This window comes from Rattus norvegicus, chromosome 16, assembly GCF_036323735.1.
Source record: "Rattus norvegicus strain BN/NHsdMcwi chromosome 16, GRCr8, whole genome shotgun sequence".
Taxonomy (NCBI): Eukaryota; Metazoa; Chordata; class Mammalia; order Rodentia; family Muridae; genus Rattus; species Rattus norvegicus.
This window is the reverse complement of record NC_086034.1, coordinates 16,479,806-16,505,453: the sequence shown is the minus strand read 5'-3', so window position 1 is coordinate 16,505,453 and position 25,648 is coordinate 16,479,806. Positions and strand designations below refer to the sequence as shown.

At 40.0% G+C, this 25,648-nt stretch overlaps 1 long non-coding RNA gene across 7 annotated transcripts in view; it reads left to right on the top strand.

Annotated features, from left to right (window-relative positions):
• LOC102546921 (uncharacterized) overlaps nt 1–25,648 on the top strand; it is a 62,920-nt gene that overhangs the window by 5,556 nt on the left and 31,716 nt on the right. For 4 of the 7 annotated variants that reach the window (XR_010058624.1, XR_010058621.1, XR_010058622.1 and 1 more), the window contains exons 3-4: nt 8,009–8,109; nt 21,054–24,982. This is a non-coding gene — a long non-coding RNA (uncharacterized LOC102546921). The remainder of the gene's footprint in view (nt 1–8,008; nt 8,110–21,053; nt 24,983–25,648) is intronic. The other 3 variants (XR_010058625.1, XR_005494749.2, XR_010058626.1) reach the window with 3 other exon arrangements.

Here is a 25,648-nt window from a genome sequence, read left to right as displayed (position 1 = left end):
TCTTAGAGTATTACTCATATAATTTTGTTTTTATTTTGTTTGTGTACTGTGAAGATATGTCAGGGCAGGTTAAAATCCCTCTCGGATGTAGCCCTCACCTCCCATGTATCATCCCAGCTGTGCCATTCCACAGTTGTTACGATGTCCACCATCCTTCCGGGTAGTTTTCAGTGAGTTTCTATCCACAAATGGCTTTAGGAAATGTATAGTGTATTGACTTTGAGAATTTAATTTGATTACATACCTGCTACATTCTTCTTGCAGTACTGAGTACTGTTTGGAATATCAGGTTCCTCAAAAGGTGTCATTAGAAATAACTGGTAAACCTATAGTGAAGCCTTTTCTTCTGGACATGTTTGCCAGGGATGACAATGAACTTGGAGATGAAAGATGCTAATATCATAGAAACTCAGAACGAAGAAAACTGAAAATGACTTAATTGACAGTGGACACTAAATGCCAAATAAAGAAAACCCAGCACGTCATAACTTCCTTCTGCCCTTGCCCATGCTCCTGTATACCTCAGCAACAAAGTGTGTAAGGGGAGGTTCCAGTTGGTACCCAATGGCTACTCATACAGTTTCCTTTCTTTAAGATGAAATCTGAAAGAAGAGACTAAATCAGTTTCCTTAAAGCACAAAAGACCTTTTTCAATTTTGACAGGATGGCTCAGAGATGAAGGGTGATTATGAGGCATGTGTTTTAAGGATATGTCTCCAATTATCCTCTTCCCTTCATCGTTGAGACGCAGTGCCTGGATGAGAAGGACTGGGCCGATGTCCTCTTCAGAAATTCATTACACGCAGCAGCCACTTTCTGACCTTTGCCTGGGAGTGATTTCGTAATGCACTCATGATGGTCGATTTTTAAACTCTAAAGGCAGATAAAGTAGCATTGTTAGAGGAGTGATATCTGTGGTGAAAGGAACGCTAGTGCCTGGAAATTGAATTCTTTGAGGGAAGGATATCATGGCAAAAGACAGAAAGAATTGTGTCTTGATTTTCAATATATTAACGTATTCAAAGAGCTCCATCCACTTCTGCAAAGGAATCAGAGGGCACTAGATTCCCAAACACATTAGAAATAATTCAGCTGCTGAAATAAAAAGGCAGGGAAGTAAGGGAAGGGCAGACAAGCTGTAGGGCGAGATCAAGGTCAGGCACCTGGTTAGTGAATAGCACAAGAAATGCTCAGGCTTCCAGAATGAGGTGCAGAAGTGTGTGCTCTGCAGTAAGCTGTCTCCTCGGCTTGACAACTTGGCCATCACTGATCCATGTATTGAATGATGAACTGAGATTGGGTGACATCTTTAAGGGAGAGTATGGTATGTGAGAAGGGTGTTAGGATGGACTTCAACCTGAATCTGCCACTTGTGATTTAACTTTAGATAAACTGATGGACAAGTTTAGTGTACCTACTTGAAAAGCCTGCAGGACACTGGGAGAAAGTTAGACTATAGCAGACTCTGCAGAAGTGACAACTTCTGTTTTCTCTGTGTAAAAAGATGTCATAAGTGGAGGAGGAGAAACAGATACACAACAAAATCCATAATTAACCTTTATTTGAAATGATTCATAACTTGGTCTAACATATTTTCTTTTCTTTCCTTTCCTGATATAGTACATAAAGTGTCCAGTTATATCTGTCTTTTTCTTTTTCTCCTTTCTTTCTTTCTTTCTTTCTTTCTCTCTTTCTTTCTTTCTTTCTTTCTTTCTTTCTTTCTTTCTTTCTTTCTTTCTTTCTTTCTTTCTTTCTCTCTTTCTTTGCCAAACCAATGTGATATTGAGACTCCTGGGTTGCTGGTGTATTTTGACCTGGGTTATCCCCTACATGCTCATGTTTTAACTTGTTTTCTAGATGGTGGTAATGCTAAAGAGAACTATCAGAATCTTTATAAAGTGTGACTCAGAGATGAAGGTAGTAGGCCTTTGGGGGTAAGCCTTTACAGCAGACACTGAGATCCAGCCCTCTCCATCATGATGTGAACAGCTTTTCCTGAACACAGGTTCAGGAGCCTAACCAAATATTTTGGAATGTTTGTTGATGTTATCCCAGGAAAAGTTACCAGTAATGACTCCCCAAAATGGTGCAGAACTTTCTGGATTATGCAGTAGCCTAGGATTAGCTAGTCTGGGGGTTCAGAACTTCTTATTTCTTAGGCAGTACCTTAGCATTTGGGAAACTCATTTTGAAGATGAAACAAAATGTTCTTAAGTTTTACTCAATGTGATATTAGCTTGGAAAGGAAGCCATCATGTCTGAAGGACTACACATTGGGATTATTAAAATATTTTTTGATAAACCAATTAATGGTAATTCAGTAAGAATATTAATGTCATCCTCTACTTTTTGAGGAGCTAAGGATAATTAAATCATGACATCTCTGGGGAAGCATAGTCTTTACTCTTGTATATGAGAAAACGAAGTAGAAGATCAATGCAAAGACTTACGTTTGGGTTTCCTGTTCATCTGACATTGACTAAACACCCAGAAGAGACTAAATATGTCCCTAGAGAGGGGCCCTTAACTGCCAGCAATGAGGCAGAATTAGATGATTACATAACACTAGCTCTGTGTTCTTTCTAGAAGAAAGTGGAAGAATCTCCTGAGAGTTAAGTAGAAGGAAGCTCAGAGATGCCAGGAAGGAGAGAAACCATGAGATAATGTCAAGCTATGAGCTACACTGTGAATGTAATGCTCAGGTTACAACAGCAGTCTCTCAGAGCAAGGGTAATAGGATATGAAAGGACACTTGAGAAAGAAAGTGGAGGCTGATAGAATTGGGAAGACAGGCTGTTGTATGGAAATCTAGTAGATGGACGGATGGTATCATAGCTAGGGTTTTACTGCTGTGAACAGACACCATGGCCAGGGCAAGTCTTATAAAGGATAACGTTTAATTGGGGCTGGCCTAAAGGTTCAGAAGTTCAGTCCATTATCAAGGCAGGAACATAGCCACATCCAAGAAGGCATGGTGCAGGAGTAGCTGAGAGTCTTACATCTTCATCTGAAGGCTGCTAGCAGAATGCTCACTCCACATCAGTTATGACAAAGATATCAAAGATCCACACCCATGATGCCATACCTACTCCAACAGGGCCACACCTCTCAACAGTGCCACTCCCTGGGCCAAGCACATACAAACCACCACAGATGGTGAAAACAACAAGGGGATTTTGTAGACTCTGGGCCTTTCTCTCAACATTCAACATATCACAGTCATGTTTTTGGAATGCCCAGGATGAAGGTTGGGCAAAATTTAATTCATCTTATCCCTGCTCATGGAAGGAGTCATGAGCAGGAATAAGCTCTTCTGGAAGGGTCTTGCCTCAGCAGCTCTAGAACCTTCTCAGAAGTGTCAAATGCACTGTGAGTGATACACAGAGTTTTATATCTGGGATAAGAGACCCATAGCCAGCCCTTAAGAACAATTTCTCTCTAGTCTCAGAAGAACATTGGGAAGCACCTTTTGGTTTCTAGCACTCACTGTGGGGATTTCAATTTGATATTTCATACTTATCCAGCTACGGGTCCATGATTCTTGCTTGAAGTGTATGTATGTATGTATGTATGTATGTATGTATGTATGTATGTATGTATGTATTGAAGTGTATGATCCAGTCCAGGCTGATATGAGTAAGAGTATTTATAGGAGAAATAAAGGCAGAGAGACTGAGTGATCTAGTTCCACATCTGTTGTAATAGATATGCTGACAAAAACAACCTGGGAGGCAAAGGTTTATTTTAGCTCACAGTTCCAGATTATAGCTCATTACTACAGCTAAGACCAAAGAACAATTAACACGTGAGTGGTTATTTGTGCTTAGCCTCGTATCTATATTTACACAGTCCAGTAGTGAGAACCTAGGGAATGGTACCACACATGGTGGCTGCATCTTCCCAACCTGTATTCTAAAGCAATACAGGCGATTATTTCAGGGCCACAGTCACAAACTCACTTGAGCTACACAATCCTTTATTGCGATCCTCTTCTTAACTGATTCTACAGTGGATTGACAATTAAAACTAACAATCATTTATTTGCAACTATAACAATGTTGAGAGCAATGGAAAGCAAATGACACTAGCTGATAAAAACCATGGCTGAGAGATGCAGAATGTGCTCCTTATTTTGGGTGATGAAGCTCCAAAAGCCACTGGTAGCTTGATTTGACAAAAATAGTAGCTAACAACAGCTCGTCTAGAAAATGTGTATGGCACTGGGAAGGAAATTCTTTATCTTTAACAATGCAGGGAGGGAAGAAGTGCCATATCTGATTTGATGAGTGTCAGTTATTTGATTAAGAAGACATACATAATTTTATGTTACACAGATATTATAGGTCCTTTGGCAGGATTAGAAGCCTTAAACCACCTTCAATGGTCCACTTGGATATCTCCCACCCTCAGTTGGAGCTTCTTTTGTGACTAGTACAGATAAGTGTACTCACTGAGATCTTATAACAAGATATGGGTGGAGCTTGGTCCAGCTCTCCTTGTGGATGTCACTGGTGTTTGCACAAGTCGTGGAGATTGTTTAGGGGTCAGGGTCAAATCTGAGTCCTCTTACTTCCCTCATACAACTTCCGCAACCGTTTCTGCTATCCCTTCAAGCCTGTGAGAAGTGGTGGGCTCATGTAAGTTTCCTTCCTTGTCTCCCGAGTGGGTTCTTCCCTCACTCTCATGCTGTCTGAGCTCTGTGTAGCACAATGGTTTGTGCGCTAAGGATGTTTAAGGTCTAGGTAGGATTTACTTCCCCTTTCCAACAGGAAGGGATTGTTAAGTCTATAGGCACATGGCCAAATATATAGAAGAAAGCCCAGTGTACCATTCGGAAATCATCAATTATAGAAAGTAGGAAAACATTCTTGAAGAAGATAATGATCTTCTGCCAGGTCTAGTTTTTCTCACTGTCTATGCCACTCTACATATCTCTCTTATTTCACAGATTTACCAATGTTTGGTGCCTGGATTTTGACTTTCCAGAACTTCAGTAGCCACTTTGGTTGCTCCTGATTCCACTTGAACTATTGTTTTTTTTTCTTGCTGTGTAATTACAGCCTAAGCTGGAAGTCTTGATAACAGTAAACTAGAAAACCCCTGTTAACGGGCATGTGTACCACAGAATAGAAATGAAGGCATTTGTATGATAAATGAAGGAGTGGTACCTTGTAGGAGCAGTGAACATGAAGGTTAGGTGATGTGGATATTCAATGACATTTTCTCGTGTCCAGGGATTGTGCTTGGGAATTATATTTCCCTCGGGTTGGAGGCTGATGTTAAGTAGGCAGAGAATTGGAAGCTGATAAAGGAATTACCAATACTGCCGTTTGTTTTACAAATTTCAATTAAAAGATTTAATATGATGGCTAAGCTATAAATTGCATTTAGTAAAGCTATAAGACTGGCATTTTCCTTAATTTAATATTCTTGCTTAGTGCCAGGAGGCATTAATCCTGGAGGCGTTGAGTGATCCCAAACTCAAACTAAATCCCTAGTATTTATGATTCCTGATTAAACAAAAAGTACTGTGCATTAGGCCGCAGAGTAGAATAAAGTAATATTTTTCTTCCTTTTTAGAGCTGAGAATTTAATAGGATCCCACTGCACTCAAACGTTTAACAAACCTCAGAATAGAGTGAATGTTTATACAAATCTCTACAGTTTCTCTTTCATTAGCCTGACAATTGTAAATGAAATAGATTTTACTTTGTTCTGTCTCCAACTCAATAAAGACGAACATTTAAGGAAAATAAGCATCACAGCATGAACGTTGCGTCTAGTATCACCAGTTTGTAAAAATCTTTAAAGGGCCAGTTTCGTTTAATATATAGGACTGGAGGTCTTATGATATTTCCACTCAGGTGAAGAGAGCTTGTCCTCTTTAACCATGGGGTGTAAAACAACTTTGATAATTCTTCGCATTTTCCATTTACACTGCTAAAGGGCTAATTCTAATGCTTCTGCCCCTGTGTGTGTGTGTGTGTGTGTGTGTGTGTGTGTGTGTGTGTGTAGAAGGTGGTCAGTGTACAGTTACACTCCAGATGCTCAAGTCCTTTATATAAAATTGTGTGGTACCATTTGAACATAACTCTAACCCTCTTTTACTTCATATCACTTCTACATTACTTCAATACCTAGTAAAATGTAAATGATATGCAAGTAACAATTATTTGTGAGTTGATTACAGGAAGAAAAGGACAGTACAGTTACAGAACTGATAGCCTCTATTAGATAAAAGGATATAGGACCTAGATAAGGGAAAGTGGTTACCTATTTATATAATCCTTATTTAATTTAATACACATTTACATATAATATATAATTTTGTAATATACTAATGTGCCTGATTCTTTTGGTTTCATTTAGTACGGTTTTTTTAAAAATTATTTTCAGTAAGACCAGTGACATGGAAGGACAAAGACACCTAAATCAAATGTTCCTTCACTGTTCTTTCTTGCTGCTCAGGCAATGTCCTGGTGATTGGAAGTGGACTAACATGATCAAAGCACACAGCGAGAAAATAAATGCAGGACACAGAAACCAAGAAGATACCAATCACAACACTGACTGTAAAATAGCAGGACAGCAGACTAAGTCAGAGTTTGAGAATGCTTTACTAAGAGCCCCAGAAGATATTTATGCATAGGTGTTACTCATGGTGCCATCTCATGAAAATAGTTACAAACAATAGCCTTCTCGACCATGGATTTCATTGCTCTGCAGAGCAAGTTGCTTATAGCTATTTGGCTCTTTCCTATGCCTTAGTTCCCTGTTATTTCTGTCCCGGTCATATTGCCTTATTTTGTTTTTCTTGGTTGATTTGCTTCTATTCCTTTTGTGGTACTCGGAATCCAACCCAGTAAGCAGGTGTTGGACCATTGGACTACATCCTCAGCTTTGAATTTCTTTCAAGTTATATCTCCTTCCTTATTCATAGAAAATGTGTGCATATTGTCCATACAGGACACATACACCAAATGTATTATGGTGCATTGATTAGTTCTTAGCCCTACCCAACTGGGTCACCTAGTTGCCTTTTGGTTCCAAGAGAAGTCTTCCTCCTCTCTGTATTAGGCAAGACTGCCTTGCTACATGTACTCACACTACCCTTGGCAACTTACTACCATTGCAGTTGGCTACTAATCTATTCCATTTTTAGCTCTTTAATATCTGCCTCCTTGTATGGATAGATATTTTCATAGGAGTAAGGACTATAATATTTCTTGTTTACAATTACATTGCCTGGTACATGATAAGGAAAAAGCTAATAAAATTGATATACAAACAAAGCAGGGACCTGGTATTATACATTGATTTGTACCCCTTTGAAATACACTAAATCATATGAGTTTCTGATATGTAGATATAACCTCATCTGGAAACAGGGTTTTCACAGATGTCATTAAAGTCATTAGGATTGGACCATAATACACCATGATTAGCATTCATACAACAAAACAAAATTATACAAACCAATGAAGACAGATACACATATAGGAAGCTGTGTGGCAAGAGAAGCAGAGAATTGGAGTGATGTAGCAATTAAACTATGAATACAGATCAGTGGCCATGATAAGAAGCTGGGAAGATAAAAGAAAGGATTCCACTGCCAATCTTAGACACCTTGATTTCAGACTTGGAGCTTCCAGAATTGGGAAACAGCAAGTTCTATTTGTTTAAAGTCACCCAGTTTAGAAAACATTATTAGAAGACTCTTACAAACAGAGATGATGACAAAGGTTAAAACAGCCAGCAGCAAGTGGTTCTGATGCCTGTGGAAGAGGGCGGTGGAACTTGGGACTTGATTGATTGGGTCTGTGAAGCATGGTATAATTGAGCTGAGAAGAAAGGCACTTTTCAGGGGTTGGGTTTGGCAAATCCAAAGAAAGGACACCTATGAGAAAAGCTGAAATTTAAAACACACACATGTATGTACTATAATTGCATGGTTTTATTTATTCTTAAATATATCCCATGGGTAAATTGTATTACCATTATTTCATAGGTAAAGAAGCTTGGAAAGAATGATGTTAAGAAACAGAAGCACCATGACTTGAACCCAGTCAACTGTGAAGAACAAATATCAGGGACAGATAATCACAGAAAGTATGATGTTATATCTAGTTTTCTAGCCATTTAGTCCCTGGAGATATTTATGAAGAATTTATATGGGTCAGGTTTTTTTTTTTTTATCAGTTGGAGCTATACATTGGGGCCTGGCCTATTTCAAAGATCTTATTGACATTGAGGTACATGCTTCTATCCCAAGTTTGTTTTTGACAACACTGCCAATCAGTCTACATGTTTCATATGCCCCTAGGCAGTAGGATCTGATGTTGTCATCATATCTGAAACTTTGGATTTAGCATTGCCTCATTAAAACTCAGAGCTCCTGGTGCCATCTCATAGTTGACTTCTTCTCTTACATGGCCTTTTCTTCAGCTTCCAAAGTAGGTCAACTAGTATCCTAGGCTGAGAGAAGGAGAATGTAGAGAAATCAAAAGCTAGAAGCAATTTCACTGGGGATCATTAAATTTTCCTGCAGAAAAAGCCACATCTCTGAAATATGAAGTGTTTTCTCAGAATTCCCAAGAGAATGAGATTCCCTTTTGTCTCTGGGGGAAACAAGTGTGGGATAGTGGATAGAGGGGAATATAGTCGGTTAGAAACTTGCTGCTTCTAAGTTAACTTTGACATGTTGGAACAATTACTCTCAAAGAAGTTGGGCTGAAACTTGAGTTACACACTACTGTGGAATGCCACACGGGTGTTGAAAATTGAATCTGGGTTATCTTGTAGAGCAACAAGCTCTCTTAACCATGGAACCATCTTTCCAGCCCCCAAATAGAATTTCCAAAGACAAAATGAAATTATGTAGTTAAAGGTGTTTCTACATCCAGTTCAATTGCTCTAAGAAGATTCTAGTGGGAAGAGTCATCTTTTTTCCCATTTGTGTGCCAGTAGTATTTTCATAGTTATTTTGTATGTTTCAGCTTTACTCTTTTCTATTTGTTCTCTTGCATCTTTTTGATCAGTTTATCTATCAGTTTATCAGCCTATCTATCTGTCTGTCTATCTATCTATCTATCTATCTATCTATCTATCTATCTATCTATCTATCTATCTATCTATCTATCTGTCTACCTATCTATCCATCCATCCATATACCCATTCATCCATCTACCCATCCAACCATCTGTCCATCCATCCGTCATGTCTGTCTATCTGTCTGTCTATCTATCTATCTATCTATCTATCTATCTATCTATCTATCTATCTATCTATCTATCTATCTATCTATCATTTCAGCCTTGCAGAAGCTCAAAATGTTTGTAGCCTCCATCCCCTCTGCTAGACACCCTAGATGAGTAGCACAAGTACATTTTGAGGGAGATGCTCTTTAGACGGACTCTATATACTACTTGCTTTGTACTAAGTTATGAGACCTCTAGGGAAATTTGGAAATTTGGGACATATCAGGGTTTTTCATTATTATTTTCTTCTCTAGTTATTTCTCTCTCGGATATTTTTGGTTTAGATTTCTTAAGGTCACCTCATATGCTAACACTAATATTCTAAAACATAAATGGTCATTTAAAATATTGTGAACTTTTCCTTTAAAAATGAAGTTTTAAAATTAGAAATCCATTCAGCCCAAACAGTTACATTGAACACTCTGTGCAGAATTTTATAGAAACATCAATACATGAGGTAATACATCAGGAAATAAGAGGAATAATAATAATAAAGAACAAAATTGAGTTGATATATTAAAATACATTTTGAATGATCAGATCCTATATTGTCAGAGTTTCTGTAAAGGATATCACTATTCTTTTTTTTTTTTATTAACTTGAGTATTTCTTTTTTTTTTTTTTTTTTTTTTTTTTTTTATTAACTTGAGTATTTCTTATATACATTTCGAGTGTTATTCCCTTTCCCGGTTTCCGGGCAAACATCCCCCTCCCCCCTCCCCTTCCTTATGGGTGTTCCCCTCCCAACCCTCCCACCATTGCCGCCCTCCCCCCATAGACTAGTTCACTGGGGGTTCAGTCTTAGCAGGACCCAGGGCTTCCCCTTCCACTGGTGCTCTTACTAGGATATTCATTGCTACCTATGAGGTCAGAGTCCAGGGTCAGTCCATGTATAGTCTTTGGGTAGTGGCTTAGTCCCTGGAAGCTCTGGTTGCTTGGCATTGTTGTACATATGGGGTCTCGAGCCCCTTCAAGCTCTTCCAGTTCTTTCTCTGATTCCTTCAACGGGGGTCCTATTCTCAGTTCAGTGGTTTGCTGCTGGCATTTGCCTCTGTATTTGCTGTATTCTGGCTGTGTCTCTCAGGAGCGATCTACATCTGGCTCCTGTCGGTCTGCACTTCTTTGCTTCATCCATCTTGTCTAATTGGGTGGCTGTATATGTATGGGCCCCATGTGGGGCAGGCTCTGAATGGGTGTTCCTTCAGTCTCTATTTTAATCTTTGCCTCTCTCTTCCCTGCCAAGGGTATTCATGTTCCCCTTTTAAAGAAGGAGTGAAGCATTCACATTTTGATCATCCGTCTTGAGTTTCATTTGTTCTAGGCATCTAGGGTAATTCAAGCATTTGGGCTAATAGCCACTTATCAATGAGTGCATACCATGTATGTCTTTCTGTGATTGGGTTAGCTCACTCAGGATGATGTTTTCCAGTTCCAACCATTTGCCTACGAATTTCATGAAGTTGTTTTTGATAGCTGAGTAATATTCCATTGTGTAGATGTACCACATTTTCTGTATCCATTCCTCTGTTGAAGGGCATCTGGGTTCTTTCCAGCTTCTGGCTATTATAAATAAGGCTGCGATGAACATAGTGGAGCACGTGTCTTTTTTATATGTTGGGGCATCTTTTGGGTATATGCCCAAGAGAGGTATAGCTGGATCCTCAGGCAGTTCAATGTCCAATTTTCTGAGGATCCTCCAGACTGATTTCCAGAATGGTTGTACCAGTTTGCAATCCCACCAACAATGGAGGAGTGTTCCTCTTTCTCCACATCCTTGCCAGCATCTGTTGTCCCCTGAGTTTTTGATCTTAGCCATTCTCACTGGTGTGAGGTGAAATCTCAGGGTTGTTTTGATTTGCATTTCCCTTATGACTAAAGATGTTGAACATTTCTTTAGGTGTTTCTCAGCCATTCGGCATTCCTCAGCTGTGAATTCTTTGTTTAGCTCTGAACCCCATTTTTTAATAGGGTTATTTGTTTCCCTGCGGTCTAACTTCTTGAGTTCTTTGTATATTTTGGATATAAGGCCTCTATCTGTTGTAGGATTGGTAAAGATATTTTCCCAATCTGTTGGTTGCCGTTTTGTCCTAACCACAGTGTCCTTTGCCTTACAGAAGCTTTGCAGTTTTATGAGATCCCATTTGTCGATTCTTGATCTTAGAGCATAAGCCATTGGTGTTTTGTTTAGGAAATTTTTTCCAGTGCCCATGTGTTCCAGATGCTTCCCTAGTTTTTCTTCTATTAGTTTGAGTGTGTCTGGTTTGATGTGGAGGTCCTTGATCCACTTGGACTTAAGCTTTGTACAGGGTGATAAGCATGGATCGATCTGCATTCTTCTACATGTTGACCTCCAGTTGAACCAGCACCATTTGCTGAAAATGCTATCTTTTTTCCATTTGATGGTTTTGGCTCCTTTGTCAAAAATCAAGTGACCATAGGTGTGTGGGTTCATTTCTGGGTCTTCAATTCTATTCCATTGGTCTATCTGTCTGTCTCTGTACCAATACCATGCAGTTTTTATCACTATTGCTCTGTAATACTGCTTGAGTTCAGGGATAGTGATTCCCCCTGAAGTCCTTTTATTGTTGAGGATAGCTTTAGCTATCCTGGGTTTTTTGTTATTCCAGATGAATTTGCAAATTGTTCTGTCTAACTCTTTGAAGAATTGGATTGGTATTTTGATGGGGATTGCATTGAATCTGTAGATTGCTTTTGGTAAAATGGCCATTTTTACTATATTAATCCTGCCAATCCATGAGCATGGAGATCTTTTCATCTTCTGAGGTCTTCTTCAATTTCCCTCTTCAGTGTCTTGAAGTTCTTATTGTACAGATCTTTTACTTGCTTTGTTAAAGTCACACCGAGGTACTTTATATTATTTGGGTCTATTATGAAGGGTGTCGTTTCCCTAATTTCTTTCTCGGCTTGTTTCTCTTTTGTATAGAGGAAGGCAACTGATTTATTTGAGTTAATTTTATACCCAGCCACTTTGCTGAAGTTGTTTATCAGCTTTAATAGTTCTCTGGTGGAACTTTTGGGATCACTTAAATATACTATCATATCATCTGCAAATAGTGATATTTTGACTTCTTCTTTTCTGATCTGTATCCCCTTGACCTCCTATTGTTGTCTGATTGCTCTAGCTAGAACTTCAAGAAGTATATTGAATAAGTAGGGAGAGAGTGGGCAGCCTTGTCTAGTCCCTGATTTTAGTGGGATTGCTTCAAGTTTCTCTCCATTTAGTTTAATGTTAGCAACTGGTTTGCTGTATATGGCTCTTACTATGTTCAGGTATGGGCCTTGAATTCCTATTCTTTCCAGGACTTTTATCATGAAGGGGTGTTGAATTTTGTCAAATGCTTTCTCAGCGTCTAATGAAATGATCATGTGGTTCTGTTCTTTCAGTTTGTTTATATAATGGATCACGTTGATGGTTTTCCGTATATTAAACCATCCCTGCATGCCTGGGATGAAGCCTACTTGATCATGGTGGATGATTGTTTTGATGTGCTCTTGAATTCGGTTTGCCAGAATTTTGTTGAGTATTTTTGCGTCGATATCCATAAGGGATATTGGTCTGAAGTTCTCTTTCTTTGTTGTGTCTTCGTGTGGTTTAGGTATAAGAGTAATTGTGGCTTCGTAGAAGGTAATCGGTAGTGATCCATCTGTTTCAATTTTGTGGAATAGTTTGGATAATATTGGTACGAGGTCTTCTATGAAGGTTTGATAGAATTCTGCACTAAACCCGTCTGGACCTGGGCTCTTTTTGGTTGGGAGACCTTTAATGACTGCTTCTATTTCCTTAGGAGTTATGGGGTTGTTTAACTGGTTTATCTGTTCCTGATTTAACTTCGGTACCTGGTATCTGTCTAGGAAATTGTCCATTTCCTGAAGATTTTCAAGTTTTGTTGGATATAGGTTTTTATAGTAAGATCTGATGATTTTTTGAATTTCCTCTGAATCTGTTGTTATGTCTCCCTTTTTATTTCTGATTTTGTTAATTTGGACGCATTCTCTGTGTCCTCTCGTTAGTTTGGCTAAGGGTTTATCTATCTTGTTGATTTTCTCAAAGAACCAACTTTTGGTTCTGTTGATTCTTTCTGTGGTCTTTTTTGTTTCTACTTGGTTGATTTTCGCTCTGAGTTTGATTATTTCCTGCCTTCTACTCCTCCTGGGTGTATTTGCTTCTTTTTGTTGTAGAGCTTTTAGGTGTGCTGTCAAGCTGCTGACATATGCTCTTTCCTGTTTCTTTCTGCAGGCACTCAGCGCTATGAGTTTTCCTCTTAGCACAGCTTTCATTGTGTCCCATAAGTTTGGGTATGTTGTACCTTCATTTTCATTAAATTCTATAAAGTTTTTAATTTCTTTCTTTATTTCTTCCTTGACCAGGTTATCATTGAGTAGAGCATTGTTCAATTTCCAAGTATATGTGGGCATTCTTCCTTGATTGTTATTGAAGACCAGTTTTAGGCCGTGGTCCGATAGCACACATGGGATTATTTCTATCTTTCTGTACCTGTTGAGGCCTGTTTTTTGACCAATTATATGGTCAATAAATATTTGAGAAAGTACCATGAGTAGATGAGAAGAAGGTATATCCTTTTGCTTTAGGATAGAATATTCTATAAATATCTGTTAAGTCCATTTGGCTCATGACTTCTCTTAGTCTGTCTACATCTCTGTTTAATTTCTGTTTCCATGATCTGTCCATTGATGAGAGTGGGGTGTTGAAATCTCCCACTATTATTGTGTGAGGTGCAATGTGTGTTTTGAGCTTTAGTAAGGTTTCTTTTACATATGTAGGTGCCCTTGTATTTGGGGCATAGATATTTAGGATTGAGAGTTCATCTTGGTGGATTTTTCCTTTGATGAATATGAAGTGTCCTTCATTATCTTTTTTGATGGCTTTTAGTTGAAAATTGATTTTATTTGATATTAGAATGGCTACTCCAGCTTGCTTCTTCTGACCATTTGCTTGGAAAATTGTTTTCCAGCCTTTCACTCTGAGGTAATGTCTGTCTTTGTCTCTGAGGTGTGTTTCCTGTAGGCAGCAGAATGCAGAGTCCTCGTTGCGCATCCAGTTTGTTAATCTATGTCTTTTTATTGGGGAGTTGAGGCCATTGATGTTGAGAGATATTAAGGAATAGTGGTTATTGCTTCCCGTTATATTCATATTTGGATGTGAGGTTATGTTTGTGTGCTTTCATTCTCTTTGTTTTGTTGCCAAGACGATTAGTTTCTTGCTTCTTCTAGGGTATAGCTTGCCTCCTTATGTTGGGCTTTACCACTTATTATCCTTTGTAGTGCTGGATTTGTAGAAAGATATTGTGTAAATTTGGTTTTGTCATGGAATATCTTGGTTTCTCCATCTATGTTAATTGAGAGTTTTGCAGGATACAGTAACCTGGGCTGGCATTTGTGTTCTCTTAGGGCGTGTATGACATCAGTCCAGGATCTTCTGGCCTTCATAGTTTCTGGCGAGAAGTCTGGTGTGATTCTGATAGGTCTGCCTTTATATGTTACTTGACCTTTTTCCCTTACTGCTTTTAATATTCTTTCTTTATTTTGTGCATTTGGTGTTTTGACTATTATGTGACGGGAGGTGTTTCTTTTCTGGTCCAATCTATTTGGAGTTCTGTAGGCTTCTTGTATGCCTATGGGTATCTCTTTTTTTAGGTTAGGGAAGTTTTCTCCTATGATTTTGTTGAAGATATTTACTGGTCCTTTGAACTGGGAGTCTTCAATCTCTTCTATACATATTATCCTTAGGTTTGATCTTCTCATTGAGTCCTGGATTTCCTGTATGTTTTGGACCAGTATCTTTTTCTGCTTTACATTATCTTTGACAGTTGAGTCAATGATTTCTATGGAATTTTCTGCTCCTGAGATTCTCTCTTCCATCTCTTGTATTCTGTTGGTGAAGCTTGTATCTACGGCTCCTTGTCTCTTCTTTTGGTTTTCTATATCCAGGGTTGTTTTCATGTGTTCTTTCTTGATTGCTTCTATTTCCATTTTTAATTCCTTCAACTGTTTGATTGTGTTTTCCTGGAATTCTTTCAGGGATTTTTGCGATTCTTTCAGGGATTTTTGCGATTCCTCTCTGTAGGCTTCTACTTGTTTATTAATATTTTCCTGTGTTTCCCTAAGGGAGTTCTTCACGTCTTTCTTGAAGTCCTCCAGCATCATGATCAAATATGATTTTTGAAACTAGATCTTGCTTTTCTGGTGTGTTTGGATATTCCGTGTTTGTTTTGGTGGGAGAATTGGGCTCCGATGATGCCATGTAGTCTTGGTTTCTGTTACTTGGGTTCCTGTGCTTGCCTCTCGCCATCAGAATATCTCTAGTGTTACTTTGTTCTGCTATTTCTGACAGTGGCTAGACTGTCCTATAAGCCTGTGTGTCAGGAGTGCTGTAGACCTGTTTTCCTCTCTTTCAGTCAGTTATGGGGACAGAGTGTTCTGCTTTCGGGCGTGCAGTTTTTCCTCTCTACAGGTCTTCAGCTGTTCCTGTGGGCCTGTGTCTTGAGTTCACCAGGCAGCTTTCTTGCAGCAGAAAAGTTGGTCTTACCTGTGGTCCCGAGGCTCAAGTTCGCTCGTGGGGTGCTGCCCACGGGCTCTCTGCGGCGGCAGCAACCAGGAAGACCTGTGCCGCCCCTTCCGGGAGCTTCAGTGCACCAGGGTTCCAGATGGCCTTTGGTGTTTTCCTCTGGCATCGAAGATGTATGTAGAGAGAGCAGTCTCTTCTGGTTTCCCAGGCCTGTCTGCCTCTCTGAAGGTTTAGCTCTCCCTCCCACGGGATTTGGGTGCAGAGAACTGTTTATCTGGTCTGTTTCCTTCAGGTTCTGGTGGTGTCTCAGGCAGGGGTCCTGCCGCTCCTGGGCCCTCCCCCACGGGAGCCCAGAGGCCTTATACAGTTTCCTCTTGGGCCAGGGATGTGGGCAGGGGTGGGCAGTGTTGGTGGTCTCTTCCGCTCTGCAGCCTCAGGAGTGCCTGACCAGGCGGTGAGGTCTCTTTCCCACGGGGTCTGGGAGCAGAGAGCTGCTGCGGGCTGGGATCCGAGGGTGTGGGACTTCTGGTAAACACAGGACGTGACCGGTCCTAGAGGAATTCTGCCTCTGTGTGTCCTGATTTCACCAGGCAGCTTTCTTGCAGCAGACAAGTTGGTCTTACCTGTGGTCCCGAGGCTCAAGCTTGCTCGCGGGGTGCTGCCCACGAGCTCTCCGCGGAGGCAGCAACCAGGATATCACTATTCTTAATCTATAGAAAAGGGATGAGGTAGGTTTTTGTCACTTGCCAAACAAAAGTCATCTAGGAAAGCCTCAAGTGAAGAATTGCCTCTTTTAGATTGGCAAATTTATGTGGGAATTATCTTGATTAGTGATTGATCTGGGAAGGCCCAGACAACTGTAGGTAATTATCTTTAGTCAAAGAATTGGTCCTGAGTGTTTTATACATACATACATACATACATACATACATACATACATACATACACACACACACACACACACACACACATATATATGTAGATATCTAAATCTAAATCTATATGTATATGTATGTATATCTATCTATCTATCTATCTATCTATCTATCTATCTATCTATCTATCTATCTATCTATCTATGCAAGCCATGAAAGCAACCTCAATAAGTAATGTTCTTCCACAGTTCCTACCTCCACATTCCTGTTTGAATTCCTGCCTTGTTTCTTTCAGTGATGGACTGTGATCTTGACACATATGACAAATAAACCCTTTCCTCCCCAACTTATTTTTGATCATGGTATTTACCACAGCAAAAGATAGCAAGCTGAGTCTGTTACTTTCGGTTAAGTTGAAGGTGAAAAATTCAGGTAATCTAGGTTCAAGGACCAAAAACCTGTTCATCGCCCTCTGCTCTTGACTGTCTCACAGGGTTGTGGTAGTCTGTGAAGGACTGGATAACTCTGATTTGAGAATGTGAAGACATAGAGCATTAGAGCATCAAAGGATGGGTGAATGTTTTTCCTAAAGTCTGTGACAGTCTGCTTTCCTGTCCTTTGCCGTCACTAGAACACCCATCTGTTCATGATAAATTTCTTAGTCACCTCTGGTGGTGTGATTCTGACTCCTTGAGTATTTTGTCCTTACCACCCATGGGGAATGCATACTGTTAAAACATCTGCTACCCTCTCCTTCCTGTAAACTCTGAGGCAGGGAATTCACTAAAGAGCCTTTAGTGACGTCTACCTTGTCTGGCAGTGAGGAAAGTTGACCATCTGTCCATGGGTATGGAGACTTCTTCACTGACCTATTGTGTTCAGTTTCCTGGACTGAATGCTTCCATTCTCAGCATTCCATTTGTCTGCTGACTTTTATTCTTACCTTTCAGAGATGGTAAAGAAATTGGAATTTTTAGGGAAAAGACAAAAGCTATACTTTTAAACAATGCAAAAAAAAATTACATCTCACTGTATTAGGACCCCTCTTGTTTTGTCTTCTCAGATATGTTCGCACCAAGACTGAATTTGGTATGTAGCCAAGAATAACACAGAGTTCGTAATCCTCCTCAATCCACCTCCAAAGTGCTATCTGGGATTAGTGATGTGTGCTACCGAGCCCTGCTGATGTTACCTTTCTTAAGACACTATCGTAGTTTGTTTTATTGTTGCTGTCATAAAATACTGACTGAATGCAACCGGGTTAGAAATGAGTTTACTACATCATGCAGGTTAGGGCCCACCTTTGACAGATGCCAAGGCAGGAGCTGACTCAGGAACTTGGAGGCAGAAACAGGCAGAGACAATGGAAGAATGCTGCTTACTTGCTCACTTCCCCTGGCTTGGTCAACTCGCTTTCTTATTCCACCCTCAGCCACCTGACCATGGAGGGACTGCACACACTTTAGATGTGTTTTCCCACATCAGTCATTAATGAGGAAAATGTGCCATGGATATTCCCACAAGCTCATCTGATGAAGTCAACTCCTTAGTGGAGGGTTCATCTTCCTAGGTGACTCTAGTTTGTTTCAAGTTGACAAAAACTAACCAGCACAATTTTAATATCTGTACTTATTGTTATTGGAATTCTTTGGATTTAATTAACATAATAGGCTGTACACATTGTCTGGATTTGTCAAAATGTAGGTATGACATTTCTTTCTCTGCCCTCTTGGAAGCCCTGCATTTTGGGATGAAGGGACAAATTAGAATGGTATCTTTAACAAAGATCCTCTCCCTCCTCCTCCCCCTCCTCCTCTCCTCCCCCTCCTCCTCTCCTTCCCTCCTCCTCCTCCTCCTCCTCCTCCTCCTCCTCCTCCTCCTCCTCCTCCTCCTCCTCCTCTTCTTCTTCTTCTTCTTCTTCTTCTTCTTCTTCTTCTTCTTCTTCTTCTTCTTCTTCTTCTTCTTCTTCTTTCTTCTTCTTCTTCTCCTCCTCCTCTCTCTTTCTCTCTCTCTCTCTCTCTGTTATAGCTGGCTTTCAATTTGAAAAACAAAAGTTAAATAGATGTGGCCTATTCTGTGTCCCTGCTCTGTGCATGCCTTCTCTCTCTTTCGAAAAGCCTCCAATATCATCCTGATTGAGGTAACCCATACTATTTTGGTATGCTGTCATTGATAAGTGGATATTAGCCCAAAAGCTTGAATTACCTAAAATGTAATCCACAGACCACAGGAAGCAAGAAGAAGGATGACCAAAATGTGGATGCTCCCACTTCTTCTTAAAAGAGGAAAAAATATCCATAGGAAGGGATATGGAAGTTTAGAGCAGAGACTGAAGGAATGGCCATTCAGAGCCTGACTCACATGTGGCCCATATATTTATACAGCCACCAAAACTAGATAAGATTGATGAAGCTAAAAAGTGCATGCTGAAAAGGACCAGATATAGACCTCTCCTGAGAGACACATCCAGAGCATGTCCAATACAGAGGTCACTGCTAGCAGCAAACCACTGTACTGAGAACAGGACCCCCTTGGGGGGAATTAGAGGAAGGATTGAAAGAGCTGAAGGAGCTTGCAACCCCATAAGAACAACAATGCCAACCAACCAGAGCTTCCAAGGATTAAACCATTACTGAAAGACTATACATGGACTGACCAGGGCTCCAACTGCATGTGTAGCAGAGAATAGCCTTGTTGGGTCATGAGTGGAAGGGAAAGCCCTTGGTCCTGCCAAGGTTGGACCCCGAGTACAGGGGAATGCCAGGGGGAGGGAGTAAGGGGGGCTGGATGGGGGGAACACCCATATGGGGGAGGAGGAGGGGATGGGAGCTTAGGGACAGGAAACTGGGAAAGGGAATACAGTAAATAAAGAAATATATCTTAAAAAAAAGGAAAAGCCTCCAATATCATCCTTGCTGACATTGTGCACACTCCTCTCGAATGTCCCTTTAGATGCATAAAAGGGCAATCAAAAGATGGACAATGTACAAATTAGTAGATTTTTCTGATGTGCTGAAATGGAAATGCTTTATGAACAATAAAAATCACGACAATGAGCACATGCACAAATGAGGCCCTAGTAGTTATCTGCTACTGGCCTGCCGTATTCCAGTGCCGTCCTATTTCCATTATTCATAGGCTGGTACAGAGTCGTACTCTTTCCTTCCCCAGTCTAGTGTCTGTTGCTCTCCTCTTCATTTTAGTTCTATGAAGTCTCACTCCACACTGTTTGAAGATTTAAGTGTCCAGATGGATGCTGATTCTTTTCCTCACACCTGGCTTCCCAAGCAAGCACTGGGGGTTTAATTTTTTTCACTCGGCATGAGCCATTCATTCCTTCTGGCCTCCTTTCTGTAACAGGTACAGGTTCTCCCTTTTGGGTTTTAATGGCCTCATTAAGGGCATTAGAAATGGAGACTCTTGAACATCATTTACCCAAGCATCATCCCGAATGGATTTCAATGAAGAATGGACTGAGAGAAAGAGAAAAACAGCCCCAGTTTCTATTCAACGTCAGCCAAGCTATCATACTGCCCTTTCAAGGATGGTGTTGTAATTAATATGGGCAACAGAGGCTAGCAGTACACTGGCTGCCGCGGCAAGTCACCTTGATGCTTTTGTATGGTTAATAAGACATAAACGTGGCTAATAGCAGCGGTTTTGTGTTGCACCAATGAAACATCATTTCAGAATGTGACCCAAATTGTACTTAATTAGCAGCCTTCAAGATGCCTCCAGACCTGTTTCCAAAGAGAATTTGATGTTTTGGAAAGGGATCCAGAAATCCGAGGCCCCCAAAGCACTCAATTTTTCGGGAGCCTGAAGGCATTCCCAGGCCTGGGAACTTGATTGAGATTTAAAGTTCTTCCGTGGTTTCTAATTTAGAATACCATTTTTAGAGTCTCATGCCACTCCACTACAGTCTCAAGCCAGGAAACAAACAAGCACTGCCAGTTTCGGATCTTACCTTCAGGTTAAGGTACTTGTCACTCTTGGTACTTCATGTGGTAAAACAAAACAAAACAAAACAAAACAAAACAAAACAAAACAAAACAAAACAAAACCAAAACCATCATAAGCTTGAACAAAAGTCAGCACATCATGTCAAGACATGCAGGGTTATCGTCCCACGCCAAAGTACCACAGTTTCTAATTAATTTGTTTTACTTTTTTCCTCTCCTTCTTCCCTCACCTACTGCCATAGTCTAATCCTTTTATTTTTTTGGTTGTGTCTTTTTTTCTCTGTGCCCACTTTTCTTTATATTTTTGGGTCTGAGAGGTGAATGATCACATAACTCATTTTGATCCATTTTTATATTTTTCATCCTCATCATCCATCTTTATATTATATTAACAGATTTTCTTTCTCCTTAGGACTCCTCAATTAGACTGAGAAAAGCTCCAGCCCCATTTTACTGCACTTACAGATCTGCTATTGGACAATAATACCGTTCAGTGCGAAAAAGAAGTTCCATTTGGCTCAGATGCTGCTGTTTCTTTTTCCTCGTGTGTGTGTGTGTGTGTGTGTGTGTGTGTGTGTGTGTGTGTGTTTCCCCATTTTATATTGTGAGTAGCCTTATAGAGAAGTCTACACAGAAAAGAAATTAAAGTCTTTAAACAATTTTCAAGGAGGAATGATGACCTATCAGCCAAGTGCATGAGTGGGCTTTGAAATAGATTGATCAGGACGTATGTAGAGATGGCTACAACCTTGACAAACAGCTTATCTATAACCTTGAGAGGGACCTGGAAGCAAAATTCCCTAGATAAATTTCTATGAGTTATGTTTTTTTTAGAAAGTAATACATTTATTTTCATTTATGTGTGTATGTGTCTTTGTGAATGTATGTCACGTATGTCCAGGTTCCCATGGAAACTAGGAAAGGGCACTGGATCCTACAAAGTTAGATTTACAGTCAGATGTGAGCCATCCAGTATAGGTACTGAGAATGGAAGACTGCTCCTCTGTAAAGGTAGGATGGGCTCTTAGATGCAAAGAAGGAAGAAACAGACAAGGGAGGAGGTGAAGGAGAGAGAAAGGGTCTGGGGAGAGGCATATACAGAGAGTATGATTCACTAAAAATGGAAGTCACCATCTTTTATTAAATAATTTTGAAGTAATCTGTCATTCGTTGCTTCTTATACAGACGGACCATATCACTGTGTTTGTATACACCAGAGAATACAGTTATTACAAGGATTTTTTCTTCTCCGTAGCATTATTGAACATTTAATGGTTTTCCATTAATTGTTTTGCTATCAAATCCAAAATTTAGGAAGCTCTTACACAAAATTTCTGACACACACTTTTTAGTCATTTGCCTGATTTATATTTGTGATCTTTCAGTATATCACCACTCCTTTGTGACATTTTCATATGTCCTCTTATCTGAACACATATAAGGAAGTGAGTGGTTAAGCAGCATTCTTGTAGTTCTCTTTGTCAAAGGGATTGTTCTGGTTAAAGGGAAGACAAATAATTGGGTCAAATTCCATTGCAGGTGTGTTAATGGACAACCCCTGAAATCAGAAGTCTGCCTGGTTAGGAGTATTCATGGTAAGGAAGTCTGGTGTAGGGGGCACATGAGCTTTGAAACTTTCTGACTCTGTGAAATAAATATTTCTTGCCAACTGCACAAGTAGGTACTCAAATTTAATATTCAGTTTGATTAAGTATTTTTCCCCTCCAGAGGCACTTCATAAGTGAGTGGGTTTGTATGTCAGATTGTACAAGAGATATGTTTATTCCTCCATTGGTCACATCAACTGTCATTGACAATTAGAATGGCTAATTCCTTGGACTTAGACAGTGGTAGAATTTGCTTATTCTTGAACTTACTATCTGAAGTTCTTTTATAAATAGAAAATTGTCTTTCTTTTCTGTTTGGTGACAAGTTAGTATAGATCTTATAAAAAGCCAGGGATAGCTGTTTTAACTTCCATTTATTGACTATGTTTCAAATCTCTCATAGCTGATCAATTTTTGTTATTATTGCTATCATAATATATAATATATAATATTTAAATAATTTAAAAACTTTTAATTCATTGGAGTTATTACTCTTATTGATGTTGGAATTGTACCATATGTGGTAACCTCATTATACTCTTGATCCCTTTAGGAACGAAGTAATACTTTTCAACATTTTCATTCTCACATTTGTCAAGACTCATCTTGCTCACTTCTGCTGCAGACTGGAACTCTGCTATTTATTGCATACTCCTGGTTTCCCATGGATGAAAATGTTGTTTAGATGTTTATTTTATTTTTAATTATATGCATTTGTGTATGTGGGCCTACATGTGGCTATGTACACATGCATGTAGGTGCCTGAAGTGACCTGATGAGGTGATCAGATTCCTCTGTAGCTGTAGTTAGAGTTATAGTAACTGTGAGCTACTTCAAATGAGTAGTAGGAACTAAACTCAGGTCCTCTGCAAGAGCAGTGTACACTCTCCCCATCCTTCCAGCCCTGAGGACGCTGTTGAGAAGTCACATTCTGAATGCTGAAGCGCTGGAGGGTTTTCCCACAGCACTGTCTATAAACTCAATGTTCAAACTTTTGCGTAAGCTTTGAAACACGTTTAATAAGTAACGCCTAACTGTGACTTGAGGATTTTCTTTCACAAGCTTAGGGATTGCTTCACACATATACGTGTAGTAGGCACTCAGAAAATGGCATTGACACCTCCCATGGGCCCACAAGGTTGCTAAAAGCTGAAAAACAAAACAAAACAAAACTCTAGCATCTTTGGCTTCGGTTTGTGTGTGTGTCTCCTTCACTTTGGATTGCACTCTTGGTTAACTCAGCAAAGGCAAAATAGTCACTGAATTAGTATGTATCATCGGACCACTTACTAGTGTCTACCTAACTCATATCACACCCCTTTAAGGATAAAGGCAAAAGGACCTCATTGTCTAAAATCTGAAGTCACCTTTGATTTGATTCCAGGAACAATCAAGCCTTGTAGTACAGGATCCCTACCCAGTCCTGTTGAAGACAGGTATCTGTGATGCAACACAGACCTCATCTTGGAGGAAGTAGATTTGCCCTTTCGGGCGGTGACTTCTCTGACAACTTCTTACTGCATCCTGCAGAGCCAGAGCTCAGCCAATAATTGGTGGGACCACATCTTGACCATGACTGCTTAGTTATACTAATCTCCTATCTCTTTCACCACAATTTTTCTTTCAGTGTGTGTGTGTGTGTGTGTGTGTGTGTGTGTGTGTGTGTGTGTTCATGTGTATAGGAGGATGCATGTTCCTATAAGCATACACAGGGGCAATAGGAGAACATAATATGTCCTGATCTATCACCTATTCTCTTCAGCCACAGTGTTTTACTGAACTTGCAGCTAGACTGGCAACCGGCATGCTTCAACCATCTCCTATCTCTACTCCTCACAGTACTGGGATGATAGCCACAGGGGCATGACTTACTGTTTATGTAGGTGCTAGGGATTTGAACTCATTTCCTTATGCCTGTGCACCGAATGCTTCTTATCTAGAGAGCCATCTCCATAGCTTCCAATAACCATCTCTTAATTGGCAATTTGGGATAGGCAGCTAAGCCTAGCTTGTTGGAACGGGTAGAGCTGGGATTTGTGCTGTAAAACGGTGGTTACATAAGGGCTATTACCTTTTCCTGTTCAACATTGTTCTTAAAATAACATTGCTTCTCCCTGGTTTCAGAAGCTTTTTTTGACAGTGCTCAAAGAATGATCTAGGGATCTCTGGGGCTCCTCAAGACTATTTCAGGGAGTGTGGAGAGTGTAAAACATTTTCTGTGGTGATAGCATAGTCTTTGCCTCTTTGCTGTCATTATCTCATGAACGCCCAGTGGAATTTTCCACAGGCTGCAGGAGGTGTGAGATCGATGCAGATCCAGTGCAGCAACAGCTGTCTTTTTATTAACACAGACATTAAAAAAAAAACCATCACAAATATAAAGCAATACAAATCTTCCCATTAACACTTTTGTTTCAATTCTTTGTGTAATTAAATTTCCCAGTCTTTTGTTAAGTCCCATTGAAGAACATTAGAATTCTTGCCCATAACACTAGATACAAAAGGATAAAGAAAGGAAAAAAAAAACAACTGAATTAGTGTCATACATCCAGCTAACCCATGAGGGCATACAAGAAAATATATTTCAGGACTTGCGGAAACAGAAGAATGTTAATATGAAAGATCCTACTGAAGCTGCTTCTACGTGGATAAAAGAGTGAAGGGGAAGGAAGTTCGTACTTCACCATCACTACCCTGGGCAACTTGAAGTTACAGAGCATAGCCTAGAGTTCAGGTGAATGCACATATTCGCGTCACAGATGTCTCATAGGCAGTCAGCACTACTAAACCCTTTCACCCCAGTTGTTGACATAAATTTATGTTAATACATTTTCTTTCTAAGATACATCGTGAATGAACTATTACTGGCTCTTGGGTGAATTTTTGTGGACGGGATGAGAGTACTATGTACAAATTTTTCCTATGAAGCATTGCCTGTTCAACATTGTCGATATCATAGTAGTTCTGCTGCTACTATGATTTAGACATGCCCAGAGCGCTGATGTTCCTTCTCCATCAAGATATGTATATATGGTATGAGTCTTGGTGCTGTGTCTTGCGATATGGTGTAGCAAATTCTGTAGTTCCTGCCAGCAACACTGCAGCTGCTTCCTTGACATGATTGAAGATGTTCAGTGAGGAGTCGCTGTGAAAATCCAGATCGTCACTATAGCCCTACTTTTGTGGATCTTGAACTTGAACGTTGTTTTTAGAGAACATGATAGTCACGTAGAAAGGCTTGGCAGCAGTTGAAAGTTGATGACACATCCTTTGGCAGCATCCTAGGGAATAGGAACAGAACTAGTCATCGATCCCAGAGTCAGCAAATGCTACTGCAAGGAATCTGGAGAGCAACCATGGTTACACACATAGATGGGCCGCAGGATGCAGTTCACAGCTG